The sequence below is a fragment of the Salmo salar genome, unplaced genomic scaffold (genome assembly GCF_905237065.1).
Source record: "Salmo salar unplaced genomic scaffold, Ssal_v3.1, whole genome shotgun sequence".
Lineage (NCBI taxonomy): Eukaryota > Metazoa > Chordata > Actinopteri > Salmoniformes > Salmonidae > Salmo > Salmo salar.
The window spans coordinates 52,685-67,852 of NW_025549886.1; the positions used below are offsets into that span (position 1 = coordinate 52,685).

The window sequence follows — 15,168 nt, forward strand, 5'->3', positions numbered from 1 at the left end:
GACTAGCAGCACTGCAGAAACTATTACATTACATTACATTACAACGTAACGACTTGATTAGTGTGGTGTTGGGATAGTTGTCTTTGCTGTCTCTGTATCTAAGATAATTGTGTAGTTTGAGCAGACTTAGTCAACACACCTAGTCATCATTAACCCACTGCTAGCTAGCCAACCGTTACCGACTAGCAGCGCTGTAGATACTAATACTAATACTTTACAACGGAACGATTTGACTAGTGCAGTGTTAGCTAGCTAGCTACTTAGTTGTCTTTGTCATAGCTTGATAATTCTGTAGTTTATTAATTACCGAGGTTAGCTAGCCAGCTATTTCGGTCCCCCGCGACGCCATTTTTCCTAACCCAGCCAGCTATTATTGACGAGTAGCATTGTAGAAACTAACTACATTACAAGGAACGTCTTGATTAGTGTTATGTTAGCTAGCTGGCTACAAAGTTGCTTTGTATCATGACAAGGTGTAGTACTGAAACTATCGAGGTTACCTAGCCAGCTACACTTTCAAACAAAGTCAACAACGCAGCCACTGCTAGCTAGCTAACACTGCACTAGTCAAATCATTCCGTTGTAAAGTATTAGTATTAGTATCTACAGCGCTGCTAGTCGGACATTATGTTATACAATACATGCATGTTTTGTTCAATCAAGTTCATATTTATATCAAAAACCAGCCAGCCAGCAGTACTGTATCATTTTAGTCAAAAAGATTTTTGCAACTTAAGCTAACTTTCTGAACATTCGAGACGTGTAGTCCACTTGTCATTCCAATCTCCTTTGCATTAGCGTAGCCTCTTCTGTAGCCTGTGTATCCCTGTTCTCCCCTCTGCACAGGCCATACAGACGCTTCACACCGCGTGGCCGCTGCCACTCTAACCTGGTGGTCCCAGCGTGCACGACCCACGTGGAGTTCCAGGTCTCCGGCAGCCTCTGGAACTGCCGGTCTGCGGCCAACAAGGCAGAGTTCATCTCAGCCTATGCTACCCTCCAGTCCCTCGACTTGGCGCTGACGGAAACATGGATTACCACAGGTAACACTGCTACTCCTACTGCTCTCTCCTCGTCTGCCCACGTGTTCTCGCACTGGTCAGCGGGGTGGTGGCACTGGGATCCTCATCTCTGCTAAGTGGACATTCTCTCTTTCTCCCCTGACCCATCTATCGCCTCCTTTGAATTCCATGCTGTCACAGTTACCAGCTCTTTCAAGCTTAACATCCTTATCATTTATCGCCCTTCAGGCCTTTGAGAGTTCATCAATGAGCTTGACTCCTTGATAAGTTCCTTTCCTGAGGATGGCTGGTGAGCCATCCTCAGGAAAGGAACTTATCAAGGCGTCAAGCTCATTGATGAACTCTCCAAAGGTAGACGAGGGAGGTTAGACGTCACCCAGAACTGTGAGAGGTGTCTCACAGTTCTGGGTGACTTTAACCTCATACATCTAGACGTTCCGCTAGCGGAACACCTGCTCCAATATCCAATGATGGGCGTGGCGCGAAATACAAACTCCTCTAAAATACAAAAACTTTGTGCTGTGTGTGGTGTGTGTGTTGTTTGTGTGTGAGATTTTTTTGACATCTGATGGGAAAAATGACTGTTCATGAGGGTTACCTAGTCAAACATATGAAGTTTTGGAAAGATGTGACTTTTCTAACCCTTCAAAACAGCTACTCTGACCCCTATTTAAGGCACTTCCGGTTGTCACAGGAAGCGTATACTCGACACACGTTGTCTTTGGGGTAGGCATAAACAGAATCCTGAATATGAAGTCTCTACCTTAACCTCTTATATCTAGACGTTCCGCTAGCGGAACACCTGCTCCAATGATAGGCGTGGCGCGAATTACAAATTCCTCAAAAATACAAAAATTCAATTTTTCAAACATATGACTATTTCACAGCATTTTAAAGATAAGACTCTCGTTAATCTAACCACACTGTCCGATTTCAAAAAGGCTTTACAACGAAAGCAAAACATTAGATTATGTCAGCAGAGTACCAAGCCAGAAATAATCAGACACCCATTTTTCAAGCCAGCATATAATGTCACCAAAACCCAGAAGACAGCTAAATGCAGCACTCACCTTTGATGATCTTCATCAGATGACAACCCTAGGACATTATGTTATACAATACATGCATGTTTTGTTCAATCAAGTTCATATTTATATCAAAAACCAGCTTTTTACATTAGCATGTGACGTTCAGAACTAGCATACCCCCGCAAACTTACGGGAATTCGCTAACATTTTACTAAATTACTCACGATAAACGTTCACAAAAACATAAAAAATATTTTTAGAATAATAGATACAGACGCTCCTCTATGCACTCGATAGGTCCGATTTTAAAATAGCTTTTTGGTGAAAGCACATTTTGCAATATTCTAAGTATATAGCCCAGGCATCACGGGCTCGCTATTTAGACATCCGGCAAGTTTAGCACTCACCATAATCATATTTACTATTATAAAAGTGTCATTACCTTTTGTTGTCTTCGTCAGAATGCACCCCAGGACGTCTACTTCAATAGCAAATGTTGGTTTGGTCCAAAATAATCCATCGTTATATCCGAATAGCGGCGTTTTGTTCGTGCGTTCCAGACACTATCCGAAATAGTAAAGAAGTGTCGCGCGTGGCGCAATTCGTGACAATAAAATTCAAAGTATTCAATTGCCGTGACGTCAAGCGTCAACGCTCATTGATGAACTCTCCAAAGGTAGATGTAGGAGGTTAAGATCGTCACCCAGAACTGTGAGAGGTGTCTCACAGTTCTGGGTGACTTTAACCTCATACATCTAGACGTTCCGCTAGCGGAACACCTGCTCCAATATCCAATGATGGGCGTGGCGCGAAATACAAACTCCTCTAAAATACAAAAACTTCAATTTTTCAAACATATGACTATTTCACAGCATTTTAAAGATAAGACTCTCCTTTATCTAACCACACTGTCCGATTTCAAAAAGGCTTTACAACGAAAGCAAAACATTAGATTAGGGTTAGGGTTAGGTTTTGAATATAATTGTGTTTCATATCAACTAGCTTGTTTTACGGTGCACAGGCCCATCTCCTGTTCATCCCTCTCCTTCTGATGATATTATATTTAGGTGTAGTACTTAAAATTGCCTGTAGATGTCCTCCTAAGATCATAAATAGACTAAAATGAGTTCTAAAATGCCTTTTTCTGTGTGACAGTACAGGAGCTGATGTGGTGAGATTAATTCAACCAGTGTTGTTAAATATGAACATAAAAGCAATATTGTGCATTTAGTTGGTTTTATTGTTTTATTCTGTTAAAAGAATGAGATTAAGAGAGGTGGATGGTTTGATGTGGTCTGTGAGGGTTGGATGAATGGGAGAGAGGACTGCCAATGTGTTGTTTTTTTAATGGTTCTTAAAAATCGTTTTGAATATCCTCTTCTTCTGATTGCATTGAATAGTGTATTTATTGCATAATCCAGGTCTTGCTTGCAAGATGATATCCTGTAGAACCGTATGATTTGTGATTTTATTATTCCCTTAAATGTATGTTTAGGATGGTAACTGTGTTTATGGAGTAAAGCATGTGTGTCTGTTGGTTTGAAGTAGACTCTAGTGTGTAGTGTTTTCTGTGGTTGATTGTTATTACTGAAAAACACTGTTGTGTCTAAGAAGTTGACTTCTTGCGGATGAATTGTGTATTTAACCTTAATTGATGAATGATGGCTGTTGAGAATGTTCATAAAGTCTGTGAATAATTGGATGTCGTGGGGCCAGGCTCCTATTATGTCGTCTAAAAACCGGTAATAAAAAGTGGGTTGATATGGACACTTGGCCAGTGCCTCTCTCTCCCATTCAGCCATGTATATGTTGGCGTAAGCAGGTGCGAATATTTTGCCCATAGCTGTTCCCTCCACCTGCAGGTAATAGTGATCGTTGAATAAAAAGTCATTGCTAGTCAGGCTGATTTCTAATAGTTGTAATATTTCTGTGTCCGGTCTAGTGTTGTCTGGGTATCTCTTAAAGATATTTCTAATTGCTTGTATTCCTGTTGCTGTATTTATATTAGTATACAGGCTATCAATATCTATGGTGAATATGTGTGTGTTGGAGGGAACAACTATGGGTCCAATCCTCTCCATGAAGTGATAAGTGTCCCTGAGAAAGCTGGGGTGCCTGGTGGAGAGAGGGTTAATATAATGATCTATGTATTGTGAAATGTTATAGGATTCACTATTGCAGTCTGACACAATCGGTCTGCCAGGAGGAACTTCAAAGGGAATTGTCCATGTCCCTGGTTCCTTGTGTACTTTTAACAGTAAGTAGAATAGTCTAGGTCGTGGAGTATCTGTGCCATAGAGAAAGTCCCGTTGTTTTGCTGTGATGTAGTGTTGGTCGTAGAGTCTTTTTATTATTGTCCTTAACTGTGTCTGTGTCTGTGGTTGTATACTATTTTCTATTGGTTTATAATGTTTGGTGTTGGATAGCTGTCTGTTGGCTTCATACATGTATTGATGTTTATCCAATATTACTATTTTTGAACCTTTATCTGCTGGTTTGATGATTATGTGTGGGTTATTTTTAAGTTGTTGTATTGCCTGTCTTTCTACGTGTGTGAGGTTATCCTCCCTATCCGTGTGAATCTGGTGGTTGTGAAGTGTGTTCTTGTCTGTTCTGATTAATCTCCTGATTCTACCATCTATCTGGGAGGTTTTAGGTTCCCAGGTAGATGGTAAGGTAAATGGTTGGTGGTTGTCGTCTGTGTTATAGTCAAAGTAGTCCAACAGTTTAAGTCTTCTATGATATTTGTGAGTGTCCCTTTGAAGTTCCTCCCAATCAAATTTGTTTGGGCGAGGGATGAATGTCAACCCTCTCTCCAGGAGCTTTACCTGTGCTGCTGTGGGTATGAAGGATTTGGAAAGATTCATGATATTAGATGTTGACTGGTCCACTGCTCCCCCTGGTGGAGGATCTGCACCGGTTATTAGGGAAGGAGAGAGATTGAAAGAAAGATTATTTCTATCCAGACTGTGGCTTGTGGTTAATGTAAATTTAACTTTCTGCACCAGTGTTGAAAGATGAGGTCTGCTGTGGTGGATGTCCAGTGTATGAGATCTGTTGTTGTATGAAATGTATCTTGTGGAATCTCTAATAGGGTTGGGAAGTTAGTGGTAATATAAGCATTGATGAGCTTAAGGTTTCTCTTCTGCTGTGAAGTAAGAAGAGGTGAATGGCTGATGACAGGAATGTATATTGTTGCGTTTGGAAATGTTTTCTTTGCCTCCTTGTGCATACCTGACAACTGTTTTAATGATGTTTGGAATGGGTCGTGATCCTTGTTGTTCAAACCCACCGAGATAACAACAGTCGCCGTGTCTGTATGTATGGGGGTTTTCTCCAGTACCTTTGTGAAATGATAGAATGTTGCCCCTGGATAACTGTCGACTTGGATGTTGGGGTTATTGAATGGTGGGATCCGGTTGAGGTTTGAGTCTCCTATGATGAGTATTGGTGTGTGTCCTTCAATGTTCCAATCTGTCACCTTATAATTCGGCCTAGCTTTGTGATAGAAGGGTTTTTGGGGAGGGTGTGTGGGTTTGGGCTGTGGTTGGGATTGAAGATGGGGTTGTGGTGGGGATGATGGTGGGTATTTTGAGGCGCCAGTCGTACAGGGGTCCTGGACAGGCAGAGGCACAACGATATTAGTTGTTTGTGGGGGTTCGGATCTGGGAGCTTTGGGGTGTTGCCCATTGTCTTGCCCTTTGATCATCATCATACTCCCCTTGAATTGCCCTCTCCTTGTCTGTACCCCTTGCCTGGCGCCTCCTATGGGTGAAAGAGGAGCAGATGTAATTATGTCTCTTAATAGTATTGATACATTACCCTGTACTTTTTTGCAGTTTGTGTTTTGTTTAATAGGTGTGACTGTAGGTGTACTGGTTTCTGTTTGACTGTTGGCTGTGTGGTGAACCTGGGCTATGATAAGAGTGGCTGCTTTGGTTTCTGTTTGACTGTTGACTGTGTGGTGAACCTGGGCTATGATAGGAGTGGCTGCTTTGGTTTCTGTTTGACTGTTGACTGTGTGGTGAACCTGGGCTATGATAGGAGTGGCTGCTTTGGGAGTAGGGGGGGGGACCCACTGGGCTTTTCCATTTCTCCTCTTCAGTTATAGGGGTTGCTATTCTTACCTCTCCTTTTTGATTGGAAAGGGAAGAATCAGTGAAAGTGGATGTTGAGGGTAGGGAGTGGAGATGTGTTTTTGAAAGAGTCTGTATGCGAAGGTTATAGGTTTCACTCAGGGTCGGTTGTTTTCCCAGTGATAGTGTCCGTAAGTATGATGGTTGTCTTTTTGGCAGGGGGCGAGGCTTTGATAAAGGTGGAAATTCCTCTGTTGAGGAGAGAGGGGGCACTGGGGTTGGAGTTGGTATCGTTGGTGGGGAAATTTGTAGTGGGGTGTGTTCTATTGCTGGAAGTGTATGTGGTTGGTCTCGTATTGTGTTTGTCCGTATAGTTGTTAGTTGGGGAGAGGAAGAGGCCTGAGGGAGTTCCAAAATGGTTTCCACTCTAGTGATGGTGGTGGGTGTCAGTTTATGTTTGTACCTCTTATGTGCCCAGCCTATTGCGATTGTCAGTGCCAAAGTGTTGGGTGTGTTTATTTGTTGTTTAATGGTGTGGGTGACTGACTGGTAATGTGTCTGTAGTATGTACATGTTGTTTTGCATCCACTGGTGTGTGTTCTGTGATAATTTTATTGTGGTGTAGTCTGTGGGTGAAGATGGTTTAATAAAGTTGGTGACACGATGCACCTGTCTCATCATACCAGTAGGGAATACATGATTTTTAAGTGCCTTCTCCACCACTTCCATGTGGTGGAGAACCGGACAGTGTAAATCAAAAAAGCAGGATAATACTATATTTAGAATAGAAGATGTGAAGGCCTGAACAGCACGGGACGTTGTGTGCTGCTCAGGACCAGTCCTTACCACTTTGTTATTTTGTTGACCGGGTTATTGAAATATGAAGGTGGCGATGAGGTTGCCGATTGTGTCTTGGCGTTCCAGGGCTGGAGCTGTGATCCGTTTTCCTTTCGCCGTGTTCTTTGTAAGCCGGGTTATTGCGATATGGAGATGGAGATGAGGTTACCGATTGTTTCTTAGCGTTCCTGCGTTCAAGGGCTGGGGCTGTAATCCGTTGTTCTTTGTGAGTCCAATCCTGTTAAAAGATCTCGTTCCAGAGGTTAAAGTCACGATTGTTTCCCCAAGTGTCTATGCACTTTAGGCAATGAGCTCCCCCTTACCCCTCCACATCTTAACTCTAAAACGTAACTTTTAATATTATTAGTTAAAATCAAAAGATGATTAAAAACCAAGCAATGTTAAAATCCACTGTGAAGTCCTGTTTCAAAAACCCTGACGTTTCGCAGAATTTTCTGCTTCTTCAGAGGGATCTTTTCCTCGACTGAGAACCCCGTACCTTTTAAAATGGGAGCAATTAGGAGGGAAACACCCAATCACTGCTCCCAATCTGGGCGTTTCTATCTTTCTGTTACCCTATTGGTTCAATTTATCAGACACCCAAATAGACACTCAAAGGCGGGAGAGTGATGGCATTACGTGGGCTTATATATGTTAAACTCCTCTTTCTTCTATTTGCTTTTCAGTTCAGTTTCCAGACTTTGTTATAAATTAACCTGGCAATATCCCCAGCCATACTTTCTATCCATTAAATATCCTTTGTCCTGATAGTCCCCCATTTTCCCCCGTATTTCCCTCTCTGATACTTTACTTCCCTAACTTTCCCTCCCTATTCTGTCCCTATATTGTTATTCTGTTCAGTTCTATTACATTTTCTATTATTCTGTACTTTTGTATTTCTTAGTTGTTGTATGTGGTTCTGTATATGAATACCATGCTATTCCTCTAGTACAATGAGACAAATCAAAGAAATAAAAGATAATAATGATAACAGTGTTGGGGGAAAGAAGAGTGATTCAATGTTATATATTGCGGTAATTCACAAGCGCTATTGCTCTCCCGGTGGGTGCGAACGTGAATGACCCGTGGGCAGCTGAGGCGCAACACGCCGCACAAGGAGCAGAAGCCAGCACCTGGAGGCAGTACTACACCTGTAGAAGGATAAACCAGGGATGGCACGGGCAAGGGTTAGGTTTTGAATATAATTGTGTTTCATATCAACTAGCTTGTTTTACGGTGCACAGGCCTATCTCCTGTTCATCCCTCTCCTTCTGATGATGTTATTATATTTAGGTGTAGTACTTAAAATTGCCTGTAGATGTCCTCCTAAGATCATAAATAGACTAAAATGAGTTCTAAAATGCCTTTTTCTGTGTGACAGTACAGGAGCTGATGTGGTGAGATTAATTCAACCAGTGTTGTTAAATATGAACATAAAAGCAATATTGTGCATTTAGTTGGTTTTATTGTTTTATTCTGTTAAAAGAATGAGATTAAGAGAGGTGGATGGTTTGATGTGGTCTGTGAGGGTTGGATGAATGGGAGAGAGGACTGCCAATGTGTTGTTTTTAATGGTTCTTAAAAATCGTTTTGAATATCCTCTTCTTCTGATTGCATTGAATAGTGTATTTATTGCATAATCCAGGTCTTGCTTGCAAGATGATATCCTGTAGAACCGTATGATTTGTGATTTTATTATTCCCTTAAATGTATGTTTAGGATGGTAACTGTGTTTATGGAGTAAAGCATGTGTGTCTGTTGGTTTGAAGTAGACTCTAGTGTGTAGTGTTTTCTGTGGTTGATTGTTATTACTGAAAAACACTGTTGTGTCTAAGAAGTTGACTTCTTGCGGATGAATTGTGTATTTAACCTTAATTGATGAATGATGGCTGTTGAGAATGTTCATAAAGTCTGTGAATAATTGGATGTCGTGGGGCCAGGCTCCTATTATGTCGTCTAAAAACCGGTAATAAAAAGTGGGTTGATATGGACACTTGGCCAGTGCCTCTCTCTCCCATTCAGCCATGTATATGTTGGCGTAAGCAGGTGCGAATTTTTTGCCCATAGCTGTTCCCTCCACCTGCAGGTAATAGTGATCGTTGAATAAAAAGTCATTGCTAGTCAGGCTGATTTCTAATAGTTGTAATATTTCTGTGTCCGGTCTAGTGTTGTCTGGGTATCTCTTAAAGATATTTCTAATTGCTTGTATTCCTGTTGCTGTATTTATATTAGTATACAGGCTATCAATATCTATGGTGAATATGTGTGTGTTGGAGGGAACAACTATGGGTCCAATCCTCTCCATGAAGTGATAAGTGTCCCTGAGAAAGCTGGGGTGCCTGGTGGAGAGAGGGTTAATATAATGATCTATGTATTGTGAAATGTTATAGGATTCACTATTGCAGTCTGACACAATCGGTCTGCCAGGAGGAACTTCAAAGGGAATTGTCCATGTCCCTGGTTCCTTGTGTACTTTTAACAGTAAGTAGAATAGTCTAGGTCGTGGAGTATCTGTGCCATAGAGAAAGTCCCGTTGTTTTGCTGTGATGTAGTGTTGGTCGTAGAGTCTTTTTATTATTGTCCTTAACTGTGTCTGTGTCTGTGGTTGTATACTATTTTCTATTGGTTTATAATGTTTGGTGTTGGATAGCTGTCTGTTGGCTTCATACATGTATTGATGTTTATCCAATATTACTATTTTTGAACCTTTATCTGCTGGTTTGATGATTATGTGTGGGTTATTTTTAAGTTGTTGTATTGCCTGTCTTTCTACGTGTGTGAGGTTATCCTCCCTATCCGTGTGAATCTGGTGGTTGTGAAGTGTGTTCTTGTCTGTTCTGATTAATCTCCTGATTCTACCATCTATCTGGGAGGTTTTAGGTTCCCAGGTAGATGGTAAGGTAAATGGTTGGTGGTTGTCGTCTGTGTTATAGTCAAAGTAGTCCAACAGTTTAAGTCTTCTATGATATTTGTGAGTGTCCCTTTGAAGTTCCTCCCAATCAAATTTGTTTGGGCGAGGGATGAATGTCAACCCTCTCTCCAGGAGCTTTACCTGTGCTGCTGTGGGTATGAAGGATTTGGAAAGATTCATGATATTAGATGTTGACTGGTCCACTGCTCCCCCTGGTGGAGGATCTGCACCGGTTATTAGGGAAGGAGAGAGATTGAAAGAAAGATTATTTCTATCCAGACTGTGGCTTGTGGTTAATGTAAATTTAACTGTCTGCACCAGTGTTGAAAGATGAGGTCTGCTGTGGTGGATGTCCAGTGTATGAGATCTGTTGTTGTATGAAATGTATCTTGTGGAATCTCTAATAGGGTTGGGAAGTTAGTGGTAATATAAGCATTGATGAGCTTAAGGTTTCTCTTCTGCTGTGAAGTAAGAAGAGGTGAATGGCTGATGACAGGAATGTATATTGTTGCGTTTGGAAATGTTTTCTTTGCCTCCTTGTGCATACCTGACAACTGTTTTAATGATGTTTGGAATGGGTCGTGATCCTTGTTGTTCAAACCCACCGAGATAACAACAGTCGCCGTGTCTGTATGTATGGGGGTTTTCTCCAGTACCTTTGTGAAATGATAGAATGTTGCCCCTGGATAACTGTCGACTTGGATGTTGGGGTTATTGAATGGTGGGATCCGGTTGAGGTTTGAGTCTCCTATGATGAGTATTGGTGTGTGTCCTTCAATGTTCCAATCTGTCACCTTATAATTCGGCCTAGCTTTGTGATAGAAGGGTTTTTGGGGAGGGTGTGTGGGTTTGGGCTGTGGTTGGGATTGAAGATGGGGTTGTGGTGGGGATGATGGTGGGTATTTTGAGGCGCCAGTCGTACAGGGGTCCTGGACAGGCAGAGGCACAACGATATTAGTTGTTTGTGGGGGTTCGGATCTGGGAGCTTTGGGGTGTTGCCCATTGTCTTGCCCTTTGATCATCATCATACTCCCCTTGAATTGCCCTCTCCTTGTCTGTACCCCTTGCCTGGCGCCTCCTATGGGTGAAAGAGGAGCAGATGTAATTATGTCTCTTAATAGTATTGATACATTACCCTGTACTTTTTTGCAGTTTGTGTTTTGTTTAATAGGTGTGACTGTAGGTGTACTGGTTTCTGTTTGACTGTTGGCTGTGTGGTGAACCTGGGCTATGATAGGAGTGGCTGCTTTGGTTTCTGTTTGACTGTTGACTGTGTGGTGAACCTGGGCTATGATAGGAGTGGCTGCTTTGGGAGTAGGGGGACCCACTGGGCTTTTCCATTTCTCCTCTTCAGTTATAGGGGTTGCTATTCTTACCTCTCCTTTTTGATTGGAAAGGGAAGAATCAGTGAAAGTGGATGTTGAGGGTAGGGAGTGGAGATGTGTTTTTGAAAGAGTCTGTATGCGAAGGTTATAGGTTTCACTCAGGGTCGGTTGTTTTCCCAGTGATAGTGTCCGTAAGTATGATGGTTGTCTTTTTGGCAGGGGGCGAGGCTTTGATAAAGGTGGAAATTCCTCTGTTGAGGAGAGAGGGGGCACTGGGGTTGGAGTTGGTATCGTTGGTGGGGAAATTTGTAGTGGGGTGTGTTCTATTGCTGGAAGTGTATGTGGTTGGTCTCGTATTGTGTTTGTCCGTATAGTTGTTAGTTGGGGAGAGGAAGAGGCCTGAGGGAGTTCCAAAATGGTTTCCACTCTAGTGATGGTGGTGGGTGTCAGTTTATGTTTGTACCTCTTATGTGCCCAGCCTATTGCGATTGTCAGTGCCAAAGTGTTGGGTGTGTTTATTTGTTGTTTAATGGTGTGGGTGACTGACTGGTAATGTGTCTGTAGTATGTACATGTTGTTTTGCATCCACTGGTGTGTGTTCTGTGATAATTTTATTGTGGTGTAGTCTGTGGGTGAAGATGGTTTAATAAAGTTGGTGACACGATGCACCTGTCTCATCATACCAGTAGGGAATACATGATTTTTAAGTGCCTTCTCCACCACTTCCATGTGGTGGAGAACCGGACAGTGTAAATCAAAAAAGCAGGATAATACTATATTTAGAATAGAAGATGTGAAGGCCTGAACAGCACGGGACGTTGTGTGCTGCTCAGGACCAGTCCTTACCACTTTGTTATTTTGTTGACCGGGTTATTGAAATATGAAGGTGGCGATGAGGTTGCCGATTGTGTCTTGGCGTTCCAGGGCTGGAGCTGTGATCCGTTTTCCTTTCGCCGTGTTCTTTGTAAGCCGGGTTATTGCGATATGGAGATGGAGATGAGGTTACCGATTGTTTCTTAGCGCTCCTGCGTTCAAGGGCTGGGGCTGTAATCCGTTGTTCTTTGTGAGTCCAATCCTGTTAAAAGATCTCGTTCCAGAGGTTAAAGTCACGATTGTTTCCCCAAGTGTCTATGCACTTTAGGCAATGAGCTCCCCCTTACCCCTCCACATCTTAACTCTAAAACGTAACTTTTAATATTATTAGTTAAAATCAAAAGATGATTAAAAACCAAGCAATGTTAAAATCCACTGTGAAGTCCTGTTTCAAAAACCCTGACGTTTCGCAGAATTTTCTGCTTCTTCAGAGGGATCTTTTCCTCGACTGAGAACCCCGTACCTTTTAAAATGGGAGCAATTAGGAGGGAAACACCCAATCACTGCTCCCAATCTGGGCGTTTCTATCTTTCTGTTACCCTATTGGTTCAATTTATCAGACACCCAAATAGACACTCAAAGGCGGGAGAGTGATGGCATTACGTGGGCTTATATATGTTAAACTCCTCTTTCTTCTATTTGCTTTTCAGTTCAGTTTCCAGACTTTGTTATAAATTAACCTGGCAATATCCCCAGCCATACTTTCTATCCATTAAATATCCTTTGTCCTGATAGTCCCCCATTTTCCCCCGTATTTCCCTCTCTGATACTTTACTTCCCTAACTTTCCCTCCCTATTCTGTCCCTATATTGTTATTCTGTTCAGTTCTATTACATTTTCTATTATTCTGTACTTTTGTATTTCTTAGTTGTTGTATGTGGTTCTGTATATGAATACCATGCTATTCCTCTAGTACAATGAGACAAATCAAAGAAATAAAAGATAATAATGATAACAGTGTTGGGGGAAAGAAGAGTGATTCAATGTTATATATTGCGGTAATTCACAAGCGCTATTGCTCTCCCGGTGGGTGCGAACGTGAATGACCCGTGGGCAGCTGAGGCGCAACACGCCGCACAAGGAGCAGAAGCCAGCACCTGGAGGCAGTACTACACCTGTAGAAGGATAAACCAGGGATGGCACGGGCAAGGGTTAGGTTTTGAATATAATTGTGTTTCATATCAACTAGCTTGTTTTACGGTGCACAGGCCTATCTCCTGTTCATCCCTCTCCTTCTGATGATGTTATTATATTTAGGTGTAGTACTTAAAATTGCCTGTAGATGTCCTCCTAAGATCATAAATAGACTAAAATGAGTTCTAAAATGCCTTTTTCTGTGTGACAGTACAGGAGCTGATGTGGTGAGATTAATTCAACCAGTGTTGTTAAATATGAACATAAAAGCAATATTGTGCATTTAGTTGGTTTTATTGTTTTATTCTGTTAAAAGAATGAGATTAAGAGAGGTGGATGGTTTGATGTGGTCTGTGAGGGTTGGATGAATGGGAGAGAGGACTGCCAATGTGTTGTTTTTAATGGTTCTTAAAAATCGTTTTGAATATCCTCTTCTTCTGATTGCATTGAATAGTGTATTTATTGCATAATCCAGGTCTTGCTTGCAAGATGATATCCTGTAGAACCGTATGATTTGTGATTTTATTATTCCCTTAAATGTATGTTTAGGATGGTAACTGTGTTTATGGAGTAAAGCATGTGTGTCTGTTGGTTTGAAGTAGACTCTAGTGTGTAGTGTTTTCTGTGGTTGATTGTTATTACTGAAAAACACTGTTGTGTCTAAGAAGTTGACTTCTTGCGGATGAATTGTGTATTTAACCTTAATTGATGAATGATGGCTGTTGAGAATGTTCATAAAGTCTGTGAATAATTGGATGTCGTGGGGCCAGGCTCCTATTATGTCGTCTAAAAACCGGTAATAAAAAGTGGGTTGATATGGACACTTGGCCAGTGCCTCTCTCTCCCATTCAGCCATGTATATGTTGGCGTAAGCAGGTGCGAATTTTTTGCCCATAGCTGTTCCCTCCACCTGCAGGTAATAGTGATCGTTGAATAAAAAGTCATTGCTAGTCAGGCTGATTTCTAATAGTTGTAATATTTCTGTGTCCGGTCTAGTGTTGTCTGGGTATCTCTTAAAGATATTTCTAATTGCTTGTATTCCTGTTGCTGTATTTATATTAGTATACAGGCTATCAATATCTATGGTGAATATGTGTGTGTTGGAGGGAACAACTATGGGTCCAATCCTCTCCATGAAGTGATAAGTGTCCCTGAGAAAGCTGGGGTGCCTGGTGGAGAGAGGGTTAATATAATGATCTATGTATTGTGAAATGTTATAGGATTCACTATTGCAGTCTGACACAATCGGTCTGCCAGGAGGAACTTCAAAGGGAATTGTCCATGTCCCTGGTTCCTTGTGTACTTTTAACAGTAAGTAGAATAGTCTAGGTCGTGGAGTATCTGTGCCATAGAGAAAGTCCCGTTGTTTTGCTGTGATGTAGTGTTGGTCGTAGAGTCTTTTTATTATTGTCCTTAACTGTGTCTGTGTCTGTGGTTGTATACTATTTTCTATTGGTTTATAATGTTTGGTGTTGGATAGCTGTCTGTTGGCTTCATACATGTATTGATGTTTATCCAATATTACTATTTTTGAACCTTTATCTGCTGGTTTGATGATTATGTGTGGGTTATTTTTAAGTTGTTGTATTGCCTGTCTTTCTACGTGTGTGAGGTTATCCTCCCTATCCGTGTGAATCTGGTGGTTGTGAAGTGTGTTCTTGTCTGTTCTGATTAATCTCCTGATTCTACCATCTATCTGGGAGGTTTTAGGTTCCCAGGTAGATGGTAAGGTAAATGGTTGGTGGTTGTCGTCTGTGTTATAGTCAAAGTAGTCCAACAGTTTAAGTCTTCTATGATATTTGTGAGTGTCCCTTTGAAGTTCCTCCCAATCAAATTTGTTTGGGCGAGGGATGAATGTCAACCCTCTCTCCAGGAGCTTTACCTGTGCTGCTGTGGGTATGAAGGATTTGGAAAGATTCATGATATTAGATGTTGACTGGTCCACTGCTCCCCCTGGTGGAG

At 41.7% G+C, this 15,168-nt stretch overlaps 1 long non-coding RNA gene across 1 annotated transcript; it reads left to right on the plus strand.

Annotated features, from left to right (window-relative positions):
• The first annotated feature begins 960 nt into the window (after positions 1 to 960).
• Positions 961 to 11,863, plus strand: LOC123738978 (uncharacterized). Its single transcript, XR_006767584.1, has 2 exons — positions 961 to 1,043; positions 8,057 to 11,863. It is a non-coding gene; the product is annotated as an uncharacterized lncRNA (long non-coding RNA).
• The last annotated feature ends 3,305 nt before the right edge of the window (positions 11,864 to 15,168 follow it).